The sequence below is a fragment of the Pseudonaja textilis genome, chromosome 1, assembly GCF_049901715.1.
Source record: "Pseudonaja textilis isolate UNSWEBS1 chromosome 1, rPseTex1.2, whole genome shotgun sequence".
NCBI lineage: Eukaryota > Metazoa > Chordata > Lepidosauria > Squamata > Elapidae > Pseudonaja > Pseudonaja textilis.
Window position 1 is genome coordinate 158,311,972 of NC_141990.1, and position 17,977 is coordinate 158,329,948.

At 40.3% G+C, this 17,977-nt stretch overlaps 1 long non-coding RNA gene across 2 annotated transcripts; it reads left to right on the forward strand.

Moving 5' to 3' along the window:
- LOC148127889 (uncharacterized) lies at window positions 1–17,528 on the forward strand. Of its 2 annotated transcripts, XR_015740684.1 has the most exons (4): window positions 55–257; window positions 5,791–5,900; window positions 14,790–14,899; window positions 17,354–17,528. It is a non-coding gene; the product is annotated as an uncharacterized LOC148127889 (long non-coding RNA). The 2 variants fall into 2 exon arrangements; XR_015740685.1 differs by lacking the exon at window positions 17,354–17,528 and having other exon boundaries at window positions 1–1,416; window positions 14,790–15,731.
- Window positions 17,529–17,977: the final 449 nt, after the last annotated feature.

A 17,977-nucleotide genomic window follows, 5' to 3' on the forward strand; every position in this document is an offset into this window, starting at 1 on the left:
AGTGGAAAGTGGGAAAACCAGCTTTCTCAGGATGCAGGAGCTCTTCGGCAGGATACAGGTTTAGAGAAAACTGGCTTTCCCACTTTATCATGCAGCACCTCCGTTTTGACAACGCCGACTTCGATAGCTGTGGTGAAGGAGAATAGGTGCTGTCAGCCATCTCTCAAGATTCTCTGTTTCCAGACTCACCCTGACTGGCACATGGTTTTTCACTGGTTGATGTTGTCCACCAAGTGGGAAGACAGCAAAACCCAAAGGTTATATTTGCTTCATTGAATCTTTCTTTAACAGGCTCCCATATGCAAAACCAAGACTCCGTTATCCTGGGAGAAGGCAAAACCAAAGCCTTAGATGGAATACTGAGATTCACAATGGGAACAGCAAATATTACGCTGGAATTGCTTTCTGCCAATTCAAGGAGAAGCAGGTAGCTTAGCAGAGGAGAAAGACAGTAAGCATCCCTACAAAGTTCTGACTGTGCAACCCACCTTACTCTCTCTCTCTCTCTCATTTAGCTAAAGGAAATAAGATGCTCTAAATACACAACTTTTTTTAAAACAGCAAGAAACAGAAAGAAGAGCATCTTGTGAGCCTCAGCATCAGAGTTTTCAGTATTTTTGGAGAGACAAGAATTGATGTTAAAAGACAGAAATTCTTATTCATGAACCTGATGTGTATGCTGTGCTTTTGTCAACAGAACATGTGGAATGTTCAGCATTTTTTTAAAAAAATGCATGTAGAAAAGCTACTGTACCCCAATCAATGTGATATTCAGAATGCTACATGTCTCCTCTTAAAGTCTTGAAGAAAGCTGGTGTTCTATCGCCAGTAAAAGAGACTCGAAGACTGGAGTTGAATTCAGCTCTTTAATAGCAACCAGTAACTTCAACTGCAGTCGAGCCGCGGCAGCCCTTTTTATAGCGTCTGCTCGCGGCTCGCAACCAATGGCATTTATTTAAACTTCCCGCCGCTTTAGGCGGCCAATCCGATACTGACGTTATTAACCAATCATTTCATTGCATTAACTAACCAATAGGAACATTGACTTAGAAGTCTCTATTTGAATACACTACACCCCTCCCCTCTTGGTTCGTTCCAACGTGACGTAGTCGTGCAGGTAGGTGGGGCTCTTATGAGTCCTAGTTGACCTGCACAGTTCAGTCCCTGTGTTGGTCTCCACTGGTTCGGACAGGCCTGCTGTCCATCCCATTCTTCTCCCTGGAACCTCCTGGAAGGGTGCCTCAGCCATGCCGCTCCCGTCGTGCCTTGTTGGGTTGACTGGTCTCTCCCTGCGCTCTGGGTTTGTTGGACGGATGGCGTGGTCTCCTCGCATTGTGTGCGGGCAGGTTGAGTCAGCTTGGCTGCTTCTCTCCTGAGGTTCCTTCAGTTCTTCTTTTTTCTCGAAGTCTTCTAATGGTAAGTGATTTTTATTTCTTTCTGGGTTCTCTGTTTCCGGTTGGTGTTTTGTAACCGGATGGTTTTCGTTTTCTTTATTAATAAATGGTTCCCCCCAGCCCTCTGGATTTTTTATTAATATCTGGGGGTGTTTGGGAAAATGTTTGTTCTGCGTTTCGGGGAATGTCGGTGTCCCGTTTGATGTATCGTGACCGTAGTTGATCGATGTGTTGTTTCCATGATCTGCATCAGTGGTTTCTAGTCAGTAAGAACGAGGGCCAGTGATTTGTGTAATCGTTGCCGGTAACCACAATGGTTCTCTGGTAAGATTTTTTGCATAAACTAAGTCACCTGGTAAGAAAGAGCAGTACTTACTGGAAAAGACTAGTGGCTTTTCTGGGTTGTAAATAGGGTGCAGTCTATCCAAATAAGAATGCAACTTTCTTCCCATCAAAAGTTCAGCCGGGCTCTTGTTCATAGGCGTGCATGTTGTTATATGTTGGATGGTGAGAATGGTGTTGAGTTTTTCTTGCATATCATTTCCGTCAAGCTTCTCCAATGCTTCTTTCATGTAACGAACCATGCGTTCCGCTCTTCCGTTCGCCGCCGGATGAGCTGGCGCTGTCAAAGCATGTCGTATTCCGTGTTCTGCAAGAAATTGTTCAAAAGCCAAGGCTGTAAACTGTGGCCCATTGTCCGATACTACTACATCTGGTAGACCGTGGGTGGCGAAAAGTATTTTTAGTTGTTTGGTGACGGTTTCTATTGTTGTTGAACTCATGATGACAACTTCCAACCAGTTGGAATAGGCATCCACGATGATCAGGTAAGTATAACCTTTTGTGGGGCTGGCGAAGTCCATATGGATTCATGACCAGAGGCCTCTGGGTGTCTCCCATTCAGTGACAGATGCTGAAGGGGGTTTGGGTCTGGAAGATTGACATTTGTTACATGTTTTAACCCAGGTTTCAATGTCTTTATCTATTCCTGGCCACCAAATGTAGCTTCTGGCCAGGGACTTCATTTTTAACATGCCGGGGTGTCCTTCGAGTAGCATGGTTAGCACCTTTTCTTGTAACATTTTTGGAACCACCACCCTGTCTCCCCACAAAATTCACCCTTTTTCCAGTGATAATTCAGTTTGTCGGTTTTTAAATGGTTTAAAAGTCTCGGTTTTTATGTTTTCCGGCCAATATTCAGGCCATCAGTCATCTTTAGCTGTTTCCCTTGCGATATCTGATGCGGTGATTGGCCAATTTGGAATCGTTTCAATTTGTAGGGTCTGTGTGGTGGGAGCTGGATCATCATCATGACCTGGTAGTGGTGAGTGGGTTAAAGCATCTGCATGGGATATGGCTTTCCCTGGGCGATAAATGAGTTTGTAATTGTAAGCTGCCAGAAATTCTGACCATCTAGTCATTCTTGGGGACAGGATATTGGGGGTTGCCCTATCTCCGGCTAGGATTCCCAATAGCGGCTTGTGGTCAGTAATCAAAGAAAATGTCCTACCGTATAAGTATTCGTGGAAACGTTTCACCCCCAAGATGGCTGCCAAGGCTTCCCTGTCCAATTGACTGTAGCTTGTTTCGGTTTTGGACAATGTTTTGGAATAAAAAGCAATTGGTGCTTCTCTGCCATCTGGTAGTGTGTGGCTGAGTATTGCGCCTATTCCGAAGGGCAAAGCGTTGCAGGTGACAGTTAGAGGTAGTGTGTCACGGTATTGAATCAATACCGATTTTGATGTAATTAAGTCTTTAATTTTTTGGAACGCTGTTTCCTCTTGGTGGCCCCATTTCCAGTTGGCTTTTTCATCAAGGAGTCTATGCAGTGGTTCTGCTACCATTGTCTTCTGTGGCAGAAAGACATGATAAAAATTAATGAGTCCCAAAAAATGCTTGTAAGTCCGTTTTGTTCTTGGGTCTGGGAGCTTCCTTTATTGCTCGTGTTTTTTTTTTAGTGGGGTGGATTCCTGCTTCATCAATAAGGTATCCCAGGAACTCGGCCTGGTTTGTGGCAAGTTGGCATTTTTCTTTTTTGACTTTGAGTCCTGCTTCTCTAAATTTTGTCAGAACTGCCCTTAAGCGGTCTTTTAGTTGTTTTTTGTTTTCAGCTGATATTAGTACATCATCGAAGTAGGGTACCACCTCTTTTAGTCCTTGTAGGAGGCGTTACATTAGGCTCTGGAAAATGCCAGGGGTCACGCTTACACCGAATTGTAATCTATTACATTTAAATGCTCCTCTATGCATTACGATGGTTTGTGCCTCAGCTGTTTCAGGATCAATGGGTAATTGTTGATATGCCTGCGCGAGGTTGAGTTTTGCAAAAATCCTTCCTCTCCCCAATGAATGCAACAGGTGTTGGACTACCAGAACGGGATATGCGCTCTGTTGCAATGCGTGGTTCAGGGTGGCCTTATAGTCACCACAGATGCGCACAGACCTGTCAGGTTTTATAGGGGTTACAATTGGGGTCTCCCATCTGGCATGGTCGGTTGGCTCTAGAACCCCCTGAGTGATTAGTTTGTTTAGTTGTTCATCAATTTTAGGTCTTAGTGCAAATGGTTCCCGTCTGGCTTTGAGTCTAACTGGAGCTATGTTCGGGTTTAAGTTAAACGATATAGGGGTCCCACGGTACTTGCCTAAGGTCCCGTCAAACACATCATGGAATTCTTCCATCAGGTCTTTTTCCCAGTCAGTCATGGTGGTGGTGTTTATTCCTGTCACCTTGATCCCGAGCGGTTCGAACCATTCCAAACTGAGCAGGCTGGGCCAATCTCTGTCAACGATGGTTAATGGCAGGATCTCAGTGTGCCTTTTAAAATTTACTTTGAAGTGTCCCAGTCCCACTACTGGTATCTTGTTACCCTGGTATTCCTTGATGATCAGGCTTTGCTTCTCAAGTTCTCTTCGTTTTATGTCGGGTATCAAACTTTTTATTGTATTCCATGACACCATTGATAAATGCGAACCAGAGTCTACTTCCATTTCGCACGGCTTGCCTTCTATCAGGACGTTGATTCGAACCTTCTTAGTGTTTGTTGTTCTGGCCATCCCAATTGTGATAGTTTGATGCATTTCTTCCTTTTCATTTAGTCGTTGACTTTTTCCATCTCGGCTCCAACGGCTTCCCGTTGACCTTTCTTTGTTTCTGGGGGGATATTGCCTCGTCCCTTTGGGTTATAGCTCTTTTTGTTTCGGCATACCCTCGCAATGTGCCCCCATTTCTCATAATGCCGGCATGTGGCATCCAAGAATCGACACTCAGATCTTGGGTGGTTTCCGCCGCAACCCGCACACTGGAACTCGAGTTTTCTGCTTCGTCTCTCTCTCCAGTTCCTTTCTGAGTAGAGCCTGTTTACTTCCTCGTCTTCGTCACCTGAATTGGTTGATGATTCGATGTCCTCATGGTGAGAGGTTGTGGCAGCGTGCTTTTGGGTTCCTTCTGTCTTCTTCTCTTTGTTCATGCTCGGGCTGCCCATTGTATTCATCTGCTTCATTTTTGCTGCAGATTTCTTTGTGACCAGATAGTGACCATTAGTAGACCATTGAAATGCTGTGGACATAGTATATTTAGACTGGCATTTGACAGAGTAAACCACAGCCTACTTCTAAGCTATGCTAGAATAAAGTGGGATAGATGGCATCACCATCAGATGAATTTGTAACTGGCTGACAAACTGTACTCAATGAGTAGTCCTTAAAAGTACTAGGTCTACATGGAGGGAAGTAAGCAGTGGGTTATCACAAGATTCCGTCTGAGGTCCAGGACTCTTCGATATCTTCATAAGTTACTTAGATGAGGGAATAGAAGGGGAACTTATCAAATTTGCAGATGATTATTAAACTGGCAGGAGTAGCATCCTAGGTGATAGGCTCAAGATCCAGATGGATCTTGATAGGCTTGAACATTGGGCCCTAACTAACAAAATGAAATTCAATGTAGAGAAAAGTAAAGTCTTAGGCAAGAAAAACCATAAGTACACCAAAAGTACACATGGAGAAACCAGACTTAATAGCAGGAACTGTGAAAGGGATCTTGGAGTCTTAGTGGACATCCAATCAAATATGAGCCAACAGTGTGAAGCAGCAACCAAAAAAGCCAATGTAATCCTTAATTTCATTAACAGAGGGATTCAATCAAGGGAGGTACTAATACCACTCTATAAAGCCTTAGTAAGACCACACAGAATATTGCATCCAGTTTTGGTCACCACAGTTTAAAAGTGATGTTGAACTCTAGAAAGAGTGCAGAGAACAGCAAGAAAGATGATTAGGGGACTAGAAGCTAAAACACACAGTATGAAGTATAGTTACAGCACGGATAGTCTTGTTGCGTTGCAGGAAAAGAGACTCGGGACCCAGTTGACTTTTTATACTCTTTATTTTCCTCTAGGATCCAAGTGTGGAGAAACCATGGCAGCCTTTCTTGTAGCCGGCTGCTTGCGGCTCATGGCCAATGACAGCTCTTCAAATCTCCCGCTGCCACGGACCTACTCATCATAAGTAAGTATGCAAATATATAACACCCCTCCCCATGTGGTCCAGTCTAACTAATCCATGCCCCGCCTATATTACATAGTCACGTACGTAGCTGGGCCTCTTATGCTTCCTACTGGACCTGCGCAACTCAGTCGTGAGTTCGTGAATTCACCTCTAACCTGTTCGGACAGGGTTGCTGTTTCTCCCGTCCTTTTCCGTGGAACCTCCTGGAAGGTAGAGTCGGCCATGTTGCTCCCACCAGGACTTTCCTGGCTGGTTGAGTCGGGTCAGCCGCTCCTGCCAGGAGTGGCTTCCTGATGGTTCTTCAAAGCCTGCTCCAGTCTCCCCAAGTTGTTTTCTTCTATGGTCTCAGGTACGTGTTTGCAAATTCCGATCGGGGCTAATGTTAGTATTGGTTGTTGTGCAGTTGTTAGGGTTTGTTTTGTCAATTCTTTTATTTGTGGAGGGTCTCCCCCTCCCCTTCTGTTTGTGTTTGAGGGGTCTGCCCCCTCTCTGGTTGGGTTGTTTTTGCTAGAGGTTTGTGGAAGGTCTCCCTCACCCATTCCACTTGTGTTTGAGGGGTCTCCCCTCCCCACATGATTGTTTGTGTTTCTCAGTGTGGTTCTTGATCTAATTTAGTCTATGTGTCTCCTCCAGTTCCTCCTGTTCTCAGTGTCTACCCTGTATGACCGGGGCCCCGTTATTTGGGTTATTTTTGCTGGTATCCACAATGGTTCCCCTGTGAGGTTCTTTGCATATACTAGGTCCCCTGTTTTGAATGTGCGACACTTACTTGAAGAGTCTGCTGGCTTTTCTGAGCTATACGTGGGGTGTAGTCTCTCTCGGTTTGATCTTAGTTTCCTTCCCATTAATAATTCTGCTGGGCTTTTATTTGTTGTGTGTTAGGTGTCATGTGTTGTATACTTAATAGTTTGTCTATTTTTTCTTGTATATCTCCAGGTTCCAATTTGTGTAGTGTTTCCTTTGTGTAACTGACCATGGGTTCCGCCCGTCCATTCATAGCCAGATGTCCCGGTGCTGTTAGTGCATGCCTTATCCCTTGTTCTGCCAGGAACCCTTCGGGTGTTATTGCCATGAATTGTGGTCCGTTGTCGGATACAACTAAATCCAGAATCCATGTGTTGCAAAGTTTCCTTAGTTGTCTAATAACAGCTTCTGTTGTGGTTGAGTGCATGATGCTTACCTCTAGCCAATTTGAGTAAGCATCTGCGACTATTAAGAATGTGTGTCCTTTGACTTCTGGTGGCAAGGCAAGGACGGTCAGAGGGGCAGAAATCCACTCGTGATTCTAGCCATCCTTTTCTTGAGTTTGGTGCAATCTTTTGGGGTGCTCGAGTCTTGGAGAGACCTGTGCTGGTGTGGGGGAACCTCGGACTGCAGTGTGGGGAAAGCAACCCCCCTGCAATGAAGAGGAAGCCCTCCAGAGCCCAACGATCAAGGAAAGCCTCCTGTCAATGGAGGCTCCAAAGTCGGGACTGCCACCGATGGGAAGGAAAGAGTAAGTGAAAGTTTGCAAGCTCGAGGGAAAAGAGAGTCGTGGTTAAAGACAGTGGCAGAGAAGATATTTGACTGACAATAGACTGATTTCAGGCTGTTAAATACTGTGTGAATGCCTGCTGTGAGCACTAAGAGAAAGCAGCTACAAAAGAATTGGTCTAGTGAAAGTGAAGGAGCTTGGCAGGCAGAAGAGAGTTGGAAATAAAAAAGAAGTAAAGAGAATTTTGGAAGTCTGAAGACCAGCATGGGGGGGGGGCAATTAAAAAGACTCTATTATCATTAATATTTGGATTGAAGCTATTAAATCGGAGCCAGAAGCAGAATGAAGCCGATCAGGGGAAAAGACAGAGCGGCACCATAGGCGGTATCCAGAATGCTGAAGTGGCTACAACCAAGTAACAGATCTAACTGTCTGAAGGGACACAATCTAATCTATAAACTCTGGGAAAATTGAGAACCGGTCCTAGCAGAGAAGACAGTTCCTTTCTCTATTTGAAGGAGATCAGAACAATTGATTTAAAGAACACTAAAATATAAGTAAAAGAGGAAGTCTTTAAATGAGTGGGAACATTGCTTACTGGCAGCTGTTAATCAGCAAATCTTCATTTGCCATTTCCGGTGTGCTCGAAGTGGAAGCTTCCAAAGTGAAAAGCAGAAACAAAAACTCTTGTCTTTGGAATTTTCTTTTTTCTTTTCCTCTACCCTTTTCTGTGTGTACATACTTACTAAAATAGCCTCTCTTCTTTCCTACTTGTTGATGGTATGCTATGTTGAAATATGCTTGCTTTTTTTCTCTGATTTCCTCTTGATAAATATGTACATTTAGCAAAGAAATATTAGAGTGTTAAAATATTGGATTAATTAATTTAGTTAAGTTATTATTAATAGAGATTGTTATAATTTGAATGGGAATATAGGGGAGACAGTAAGAATATTAAGCATTAGTTATTTAACAATCTTAGAGCTCTCTAGACCAATATTATATTTCATTGTGTGGGTGTATCTGTGAATGTAATATATTGTGTAGTTAAGGTTACTTTATATTGAAGTTAAACTAGAGAAATATATATACACTTTACTAATTAGTTAAGAATATAGTTACTTAATAGATTGTTAGATCCTGGTCAATTTTAGTTACAGAACTAAGAATACTGAATGCCAATTTGGAATAAAATATTTAGCATTGTGTAACAACAAAAACAAATTTTAAAGGAAATGACTTCTACAACTATCACTGCTCTGAAATCTGGTAGGAAGGTTAATCCCACAATAACGACCACTTTGGCAACAACTTCACCTATGGCACAAAAAACAATAGAGGAAACACTACCAACAGAGAAGTCAACTAGCATCTCGAATGCAAATATTCAAGCAATGTTCCTAACCTTACAGGACTCATTGACAAGATTGCAAGAAACAATGATTAAAAACCATAGTGAAACAAGGGCAGATATCAATGAATTGCAGGAAGAAATGGGGAAACTAAAGACAGAAATGAAAGTGGACATTTCCAAAGTAGAGGATAAAGTGGGGGTGTTGCAGCAGGCCTTGGAGAAAAATGAAGTTATAATAAAAGAAGTAGAGAAAAGAACTGAATGAATGGAAAGGGAATTAGGAAGGGTGGATGAAGATCTAAAAAGCATGAGCAAAGAAATGGAGGACTCCCTCATCCTCCTAGAAATGGACAAGGCAGCAATTTACCTAAGATTCCAAAACGTGGCAGAATCAAAAGAAGAAGACCTGGAATACTTGATGGCAGAAATACTGGCCAGTTTATTGAAGATGGATAAAAATGAAATTCAAAAAGAGTTTGATGAAGTCTACTGGGTCAATACAAACTATGCAAGACGCCACAAATGTTCCAGGGAAGTACACATATGATTCACTAGAAGATGTGTTCAAGACATGATATATAGAACCTCAAGAGATAAAACAATAACCTACAAAGAGAAAGAAATTGTGATTCTTAAACAGATACCAAGGAGAATAAGGGAACAAAGGCGTGACTATAAATTTCTGGCAGCATATTTAAATCAAAAAAGAATTACATTTAAATGGCTTATTCCAGAAGGAATGTTAGTGTCGTGGAAAGAGAGGAAAATCAAAATAGACACTATGGAAAAAGCCCAGGATTTTTACGAACGGATGGTCGGCCCACAGGAGCAAAGTAGTAGGGAGGAATTGGACACAAATTTTCAAGAAGAATACGGTGGACATAAAAATAGAACTGGAATGGTAGGAAACCAAGAGAATATCTATCCACAACAAAAGACAGAAGGAACCACATTAACACAAGCGCAAGAAGAGAGAGGAATTGTTACACGACAAAGAGCGAAACAAAACTAAATAGATGGGAGAAGAAAAAAAATTACTATCAATAAACATAAATGGTTTAAATTCGACAATTAAGAGAAAAAGGATATTATCTAAATTAATTAAACATAATGCAGATATAACGTGCCTGCAAGAAACCCATATAAAGAAGAAGGATGAAAAATATTTAGAATGCCCGAAATTAGGAAAGTTATTTACCACACCAGCAGATGAAGAGAAAAAGAAGGGAATCGCAGTATATGTGAAAGAGGATTTGAAATCTGAGCTAATATGGTCGGACTTAGAAGGAAGGACTCTGGGTTTGCAGATCTGGATTAATGATATTCCAATTCTTTTAGTAGTAATATATGCCCCAAATGGAGACCAAAAAGAGTTTTTTAAACACCTATATAGAAAATTGGTTGAATTGCAAAAAAGAAATATTTGCATAGTAGGGGACTTCAACTCCATTGCTGATTTCCAAAATGATCACAGTAATGCCGGGAAGAATAAAAAGGGGAAGAGAGAGCTCCCCAAGATTTGTAGGGAAATGATGAAAGAGCTAAATCTGACAGATATATGGAGAAGATTACATCCTGAAAAAAGACAATATATATTTTATTCAAATCCCCACCAAACATGGACACGGATTGATATGGCATGGATGAGTGGGGAAATAGCAAACGAGACAAAAGAAGTGGAAATTTTGCCTAATGAATGGGCAGACCATAATCCAATACAGGTAATATGGAAGGGCAGGGCAAAACCAAAGAAAAGATGGGCCTTAAACACTCAGTTAATAAGAGAGAAAGAATACATTAATAAATTAAAGGAGGAATTGAATTTTTTTATAAAAGAAAATGATAACGGAGAAACCACAAAACAAAATGTTTGGGATACGATGAAGGCGGTTATAAGAGGCATAACAATCTCTTATAACACCAAGAGAAACAAGGAAAAATATTCCCAACAAAACAAATTACAACAAAGAATTAAGGAGCTAGAAACCCTTCTACAAAATAACCCAAAAGAACCCAAACTGCAAAATCAGGTAAGTATAGCCAAACACAAACTGAATTTAATTGATCAAAAGAAAATGATTATGAATTTGAATTTAACCAGACAAACCTATTTTGAACATGCCAACAAGCCAGGAAGATGGCTATCTTACAAATTAAAAGAAAAGAAAGAGAAGAGATTGATATACCAGTTAATAGATAGCAAAGGAGATACATACCAGGAAATAGGACAGAAAAAAGAAATCATTCATAAATACTTTGAAGATTTATACAAAAGAGAGGACGTCAGTGAAGATAGAATAAGGAATTATCTAGATGAAGTAAACGATACTATACTACGATAGCTGGAATTGTTGGTATAATTGGATTGACCAAAGAATAAATTATATATCATAAGGCATAAAGAAAAGTATCAACCCATAATAGGTAGTGATATAAGCTAAAATCAGGTGTGGTTATATGACACAAGTTAAGTTTATGAAAACAAAAGATCTTGCAAACTGTTAAAATAAGAATACTTTTTACCTTGTAACCTCTTTCTTTCTTTCTTTCTTCCCCCTTTCTTTTTCTTTCTTTTTCTTTCTTTTCTCAAAATTCTTTCCCTCTCTTCCTCTCCTCTTTTCTTTCTTTTTTTTTCTTTTGCTTATTTGTGTATGTATTGTGACTGGTTTTAATTGTAAAAATTAATAAACCATTTTTTTAAAAAATGTGTGTCCTTTAGTTGGTCCTGCAAAATCAATGTGTACTCTAGACCATGGTACCCTCGGTGTTTCCCATTCATGTATAGGTGCAGAGAGGGGTGTAGGTCTAGATTCCTGGCATCATTTGCACGTTGCTACCCAGTCTCTTATGTCTTTTATCCATCCCTGGCCACCATACATAATTTCTAGCCAGGGATTTCATTCTGACAATACCTGAGTGACCCTCATGTAATAATTCAAGTTTTCGTTTCCTTAATATGTTCGGTATGACCACCCTATCCTCCCATAGTATACATCCCTTTAAGATTGATAGTTCCATCTGCCTATTTTGAAATGGTTTAACAGTCTTGTCGCTTGCAGTCTCTGGCCACCCTTTACCTACCCAATTTAAAATCTGCGCCAGGTTTCTGTCTCTCACGGTTTCCATAGCAATGTCTGTTGCTGTTATGGGTAGGTTTGCCAACGTCTTGATTTGAAGGGTTGATGTGGTTGGTGCAGGATCATCGTCTAAGTCGAGTAGGGGGTAACGGCTCAGGGCATCAGTGTGTGTTATGTTCTTTTCTGGTTGGTAGATCAAGTTGTAGTTATAGGCAGCTAGGAATTTGGACCACCTCGTCATTCACGGTGACAGTATGTTAGGTGCAGCTTTGTTTCCTGCAAGGATTCCTAGGAGAGGTTTATGGTCTGTGACAAGTGAAAAAGTTCTGTTATAGATATATTTGTGGAAGCGTTTTATTCCTGTTATTGCGGCCAATGCTTCTTTGTCTAGTTGACTGTAATTCCACTCCGGTTTAGATAGAGTCTTTGAATAGAATGTGATAGGTGCTTCTCTTCCATTGGGTAATACGTGGCTGAGTATGACACCAGAGCCAAACGGTGATGCATCGCATGTTAGTGTTATTGGAAGGGTCTCGCTATATTGTATTAGCACACAGTCTGATGTAAGTAAATTTTTTATTTCCTGGAATGCTATTTTTTATTGTCGTCCCCAGGTCCAGGTAGCTTTCCTGTCAAGCAACCTGTGCAGTGGTTCTGCTATTGTTGCTTTCTGTGGCAAGAATACATTGTAAAAATTAATAAGTCCCAAGAAGGCTTGCAAGTCTGTTTTATTTTTGGGTCTGGGAGCTTTCTTTATTGCTCTGATTTTTTTCAGTGGGGTGGATCCCTTCTTCGTTATAAGGTATCCCAGGAATTCAACTTTGTCGGTGGCTAATTGGCACTTCTCTTTTTTTACTTTAAGTCCTGTCTCTTTAAACTTTTTAAAGATCTCCCTTAGGCAGTCTTTCAGTTGTTCTTTATCCTTGGCTGATAAAAAATACATCATCAAAGTATGGTACCACCCCCTTTATTCCTTGCAATAGGCATTCCATTAAACTCTGGACTACCCCTGAGGCCACGCTAACTCCTCTTGCATTTGAATGCCCCCCTGTGTGTCACAATTGTTTGTGCTTCTGCTGTTTCTGGGTCAACTGGTAACTGTTGGAAGGCTTGAGCAAGGTCCAATTTCACAAAGATTTCACCTCCCCCTATAGAATGTAATAGGTGCTGTACCACTGGAACTGGGTATGCGCTTTGCTGTAGCATGTGGTTAAGGGTTGCTTTGTAGTCCCCGCAGATACGTACTAACCCATCTGGTTTAATAGGGGTAACAATTGGGGTTTCCCACCTTGCGTGGTCTGTTGGTTCTAAAACCCCGTGCGATAAGTTTATCGAATTGTTCATCATTTTTTGGTTTTAACGCGAAAGGAACTCGCCTCGCCTTTAGTCTTATAGGGGCTATATTTGGATTTAAATTAAATGAGATAGGGGACCCCCGGTACTTGCCTAGTTCTCCTTGAAGACGTCCTGGAATTCTTTCATCAGGTCCTCTTCCCAGTCTGTCTCGGTAATGTCGTTTATCCCGGTTACTTCGATTCCTAATGGTGCAAACCATTGGAGTCCCAATAGGTTGGGTCAATCTCAGCCGACTATTGTTAGTGGGAGGACTTTAGTGTGTTTTTTGAATTTAACTTTGAAATGTCCGGTACCTACTACAGGAATTCTGTTTCCCTGGTAGTCCTTTAGTGTGAGCTTTTGTATTTGGAGTTCTCCCTTGTTTATATCAGGTATTAGTCCTTTTAGGGTATTCCACAATATCATTGATAAATGCAAGCCTGAGTCCACCTCCATCTTTCATGGCTGGCCTTCTATGGTGACTTGTACATGTACCTTTTTTGCATTGGTTGAGTTTGAGTGCCCAATGGTTACTGTTTGATGTGTTTCCTCTTTTCTGTTTACTTCTTTTCCTTGCTTGTTTCTGTTCTCTTGACTCCAATGGCTCCCTGTATGCCTTTCCCTCTCCCTGGGGGGGGGGGTGTTCCATCTTTGTCTAGGGCCATAGTTATTTCTTGTTCGGCATGCCCAAGCTATATGTCCCCGCTGTTCACAATATCTGCAAATAGCATCGAAGAAACGGCATTCGGAACGTGGATGGTTTCCTCCACACCTGGCACAACGAAATTTTGGCCTTTTTTCATTTCGCTCCCGTCTACCCTTTTCCGACTGGAGTTGATTTACCTCTTCTTCTTCCACTTCGTCACCTGATGGGGATTCGATGTTCTCGTGGTATGTTGTGGTGGTGGTTTTTTGAGCTTCCTCTGGTGTCTTATTGTGCGTTTGATTGGTGGTTTGGGGGTTTTCCTTTGGTATTTTATTGTTGCATGGTGGCCACCAAATTCTGTGTGGCTTCAGCTGCGGTGGCTTCTTCTATCGCATCCTTCAGTGTTATCTTAGGTCTTGTTAGTAATCAACCCTGTAGTGTAAGGTCCTTTAATTCCAGGAACACTTGTTCCCTCATGGCTTCATCCATGTTTAGAAATTTGCATGCTCCACCAATGTCTCTTAGTGCTGCAACAAAATCTCCAATACTCTCATCTTCCTTTTGATCGCGCCAATAAAATTCATGTATTTTGATGAGGCATGAAATGGTTGGTGTGTAGTGAGCTCGCAGTAATTTCTCTAGGTCTGTCTATGCCATCGTCTTTACATCGGTGGGTGCCGCTAATGCCTTTGCCATTTTGAATAGTGCAGGACCGCAATGGGTGAGGAAAATGGCTCTTTTTCTATTTTCGGATATTTCATGGAGGTCGCTCCCTTCTAGGAACACGAGGAATCGGTTGACGTATGATTCCCAGTCCTTGGTTGTTGGGTTGAACGGTGTGGGTGGCGAGTTATTCCCGGCCATTTCGTCTCGCTCGGTCCTCATTGCCACGTGCTCAACTGGGCTCCTTTTTCTCAGTATCCCGTCCTCGTTGCCAGTGTTGCATCATGGAAAAAGAGATGCGGGACCCAGTTGACTTTTTCTACTCTTTATTTTCCTCTAGGATCTGAGTGCGAAGAAACTGCAGCAGCCTTTTTTGTAGCTGGCTGTTCCCAGCTCGTGGCCAATGAGGGCTCTTCAAATCTCCCACCGCCACGGACCAACCCATCATAAGTAAGTATGCAAATATATAACAAGTCTAGTGAAGAGAAGGACAAGAGGAGACATGATAGTGTTCCAATATTTGAGGGGCTGTCACAGAGAGGAAGGGGACAAGCTACTTCTTAAGGCACCCGAAGGCCAGACCAGGAACAATGGATGGAAACTGATCAAGGAAAGATTCAACCTAGAAATAAGGAGAAATTTTCTGACAATGAAAACAATCAACCAGTGGAACAGCTTGCCTTCAGAAGTTTTGGGAGCTTCACTATTGGAAGCTTTCAAGAAAAAACTGGACTGCCATCTGTCAGAAATCGTGTAGGGTCTCTGGCAATTAGAGAGCAAGAAGAGAAGGAGTGTGATAAGATTTGGGACTTATTTTATGGATGGTTAGAAAGTAGAGTAAGAAATTAAAGGATATAGTAACAATGATATATTGTAATTGATTATTTTGAATAAGTAATGATATGAATATATTTTAGTAAGAGTTGGGATTTGCTATTAAAGATAGATGGTAATTGAAATAAAAAACCTAATGATACTGTAATAATTATAAAATATGAAATATAATGTTGACTAGAATATAACATGAATGTAAACTTTATTAAAAAATATACAAATATTATTATGTGCACAAGATACATGTACTCAGATGACACACTGTGCAATTGAAAGATGGTTTTTATTTGTTGTTTTTGTTGTAAAAATTAAAAAAAATAAAAGAAAGAAAGAAATGTGTAAGGTCTCCTGCTTAGCCTGGCGGTTGGACTAGATGACCAACAAGGTCCCTTTCAACTCTGTTATTCTGTAGAATCTGAAGAGTCCTTGGTGTTCTACGGTATGAGCTTGGCTGTTTTGTTGCAGACATTTCATTATCCAAAGTAGTGCTAGTTCTGAGGAATCTTTTGAGCTCCTCCTACAGGATATACAGAAAGGCAGGGGACAGAAATAATTCTGCAGTTTTCCAGCCTATTTGCAAAACAGAGCAGAAAATTAAAATGGATTAGGAAAAGCAGGCATACAAGTTTCCTAAAACTCTGAACATCAGCATTTAAAATCGCATTATAAAACCTGAAACAATGCTGCAATTCCTGTGCTGCAAGAACTAGTAAAAAATACCCAAAGCATGCATACAGACAACACAGAGGACTAAAAGAAACACTTTCAAAATTTTGGGTGAAAACACAGGGTGACAAAGACTTGAAAGAAGAAATAGGAAAAATATTGCTTGCTTGGCTGCCTCAGGCCCATGCTTTTATATATTTTACATTTTTTATGATCAACCCAACTCAAAAGACTTTGGGCAAGTTATAACAACTTAAAATAAAAACAATAAAATAAATCAAACTTATAAAAGGCAACTGTAATAACAAATGAGCCCTCCCCCAACATGGGCACCAGTAACGCTTAGCTAGATCTGACGATTGTATGGTGAGTTTCATGTAATGGTGAGGGCAAGTACTGTAGCCTAGAAAGAGACTGTGAGTTAATATATAATCTTTTATATACAGCTTTTATATACAGTATATACAGATTCACAAGAAAACTATTTTTAAAACATTCCCTGGATCCAAGTGGAAAATTCCAGTAATGGAGAAATCCCAGTGTTATCATAGCTTATCTGGGCATCAGTATTCATTTCAAAATAAATAACAACAAATAGCTAATGGACAACCAATTTTACATCTTTTTTAAAAAATCCTCATTTTAAAAAAACAGTTTAGTTTAGCTTAGCATTGCAGTGTAATGTATGGTAAACGGTAACACTGCTAGACTAGATTGCAAATTAAATTTCTCTCTAAAGATGCAGTAATAGGGAAAATCAGTTTACAAAAGAAGAACAATTAATACTTCAATTCAGCATAAAATTTGCATATTTTACTTTATATGTAGATACCATGCATTTTTCCATATTGGAAAAGACGTTATAATGTGATCTTTCAACCTGTCTGCTCTTGGGAGTGTTAAATGGCCTGTACTGTAAAGGGTAATTAAGGTTTGTAATGGAGAATTGAATGTATTGCAAAACAGTAATTCTCAGGGGTCTCTGGAAATTAGGATGGTTTAATGCTTTCAGTGTTGATTTTAGAAACCTTTTTTCTCTCAATGTTAATTATAGAACACAACTTTGGAGAAACAGTAGACTATCAGAATAGCATTTACTATTTATTATTCTCCAATTACTTATAACAGCCACAACCAAATATTATAGCAATGTTGGATTTTGCTTAAATGTTTATTCATACTTAGCTAAGAATAAAGATGCTCAGAAATCTGAAATATATGCAATACTAATCCCTATATGAAAGTTACCTGTTGTTCAAAAGTGTGCATATTATTTGATCCCCAGTAATTTTATACAGGAACTGTTGGTCATTTGCTCTGCCTCTAATTAACCTATTTTTTAAATAATTTTGAATGTTACCTTTCCATTGAACCTTTCCTACCTTTCCATACCTTTCCATCTAGATGCTGATAGGTTGGCCGCCAAGATTTAGTGTATTAATATTTCTTTACAGCCATCTAGTGGTCATTCCTCTTTTTACAACCCAGATCTGATGGCTTTGCCAGTCTACTGATAAAAAGTAAGCACAGATTAAATTAATTAAAAACACTGTTAACAATAGAAACAAGATAAAACCACAGACTAATATTGTAATAACATGTCATTACACAGTTACAAATGCTCTAATATGAAATGTGCTAAAATGTGAAGAAAGCTGGTATAGAAATTTCAGAACAGGCAGGATCCAATCTTTTTGCACCAACTAAATTTTCAGTTTTTCAAGGGTAGTCATATTTTCAGTTCAGTTGTATAGTATTTTGGAAATAATTATGAAAAAGGTGTTTCGGGATATTTAGAAACATGAATATACTTTTGTCTGTCTTGTTTATAATTTCATATATTCTCTTCCAACATTCTTCCAAAATTTTATTAATTTTCAATAAACAAACATAGACAAACCAAACACAAAACATGAAAACATAAAACTTCCTTTTGGAAAGCGGCTTAGCCTCGGGTTACATCTTTTTGTACAGACATAAATCAAATTCATGCTCACCTTATATACCATTTCATATCTTATTTAACAT